This window comes from Macaca mulatta, chromosome 10 (assembly GCF_049350105.2).
Source record: "Macaca mulatta isolate MMU2019108-1 chromosome 10, T2T-MMU8v2.0, whole genome shotgun sequence".
NCBI classification, from domain to species: Eukaryota; Metazoa; Chordata; class Mammalia; order Primates; family Cercopithecidae; genus Macaca; species Macaca mulatta.
The window spans coordinates 57455444-57456922 of NC_133415.1; the positions used below are offsets into that span (position 1 = coordinate 57455444).

At 50.0% G+C, this 1479-nt stretch overlaps 1 pseudogene; it reads left to right on the top strand.

The window, feature by feature from the left end:
* On the top strand, positions 1-481 carry LOC144332239 (cyclin-dependent kinase 2-associated protein 2 pseudogene; annotated as a pseudogene).
* Positions 482-1479: the final 998 nt, after the last annotated feature.

Sequence of the window (1479 nt, forward strand, 5' to 3'; positions counted from 1 at the left end):
TATTTAGATTAATAAAAACGGCAGTTAAAAAATTTAACATAGATTTAGTACGGGGTGTGCAGCCAGCTTGCAAATCAGATCTCGGCTGAGCGGCCAGGCAGCCAACCCCCGAGGAGCGGCCTGCTGGCTCCGCAGTGCCCAGAAGTTGAGGATGTTCTACAGATCCATCATGCCTGCCCCCAGCAGCACCCCCGGCTCCAGCACCCCTGGGCCGGGCACCCCGGTCCCTACAGGAAGCGTCCTGTCGCCGTCTGGTTCAGTGCCAGGAGCCGCTGTCCCTTTCAGACCGCTGTTTAACGACTTTGGACCGCCTTCCATGGGCTGCGTGCAGGCCATGAAACCACCTGGCGCCCAGGGCTGCCAGAGCACCCACACGGAACTGCTGTCGGTCACAGGGGAGATGGGCAAAGGGATCCGGACCACCTTCGCTGGCAGCAAGAGCACCACGGAGCGCCTGAAGAGAGGGATCATCCATCCCTAGTCAGAGTGCCTGGCGGAGACAGAGCGGAACCCACACACTTAACAGGAAGCTCCTAAGCCTCCGTGTCTGGACTTTTCCCGGCCACTCTAGAGCACCTGCTTCTCCCTGGCCCTCATCCCTAGTTGCACTAACCATCCTGGGCTTCCTGGGTCCTGTGTCCCTTGATGGTGCCCTCAGGAACCAAGGGGTGGCTCTCACTGCAGGTGGCAGCACTAACGATCCTCCCTTCCCCCCACCCCACTCCGCCAAAGCAACAAGAGTTAGCAGCGAGGTCCCCGTGAGTCCCACCCATGACCTGCCCACAGTGTTGCCCACTGGAACTTTCTGTGGGCCCCACCACTCAGCCCTTCCCAGCACTTCTCCCACGTGCCCCCAGCCTCCTTCTCCCTCAGCACGGGCTCAGGCCTCAGGCCTGACACTTCCCTGCCTTGTGTCTTTTGCTAAATATGACCTTTCTACATTAATAAAAGATGATTTGGAGTTGTGCTCTCTAAAAAAAGTTTAATATAAAAGAGAAATAAAAGAAAATTTAGCAAAGGAATATATCGATGAATATTTAAATATTTAGATGACATTACTACCAGACATAATGAGATAATCAGATATTTCATTTACTTATGATTAATATGTTTGTATTTATTTTTTTATTTTATTTACGTATTTATTTTTAGTATACTTTAAGTTCTAGGGTACATGTGCACAACGTGCAGGTTTGTTACATATGTATACATGTGCCCTGTTAGTTTGCTGCACCCATTAACTCCTCATTTACATTAGGTATTTCTCCTAATGCTATCCCTCCTCACGCCCCCCACCCCATGACAGGCCCCTGTGTGTGATGTTCCCCGCCCTGTGTCCAAGTGTTCTCATTGTTTAATTCCCACCTGTGAGTGAGAACATGCAGTGTTTGGTTTTCTGACCTTGTGATAGTTTAAACAAACTAGCAAGTTCAGAAGTCACTTTATAAGAGAAATAATGAAAAATAAAGTATTACTGAC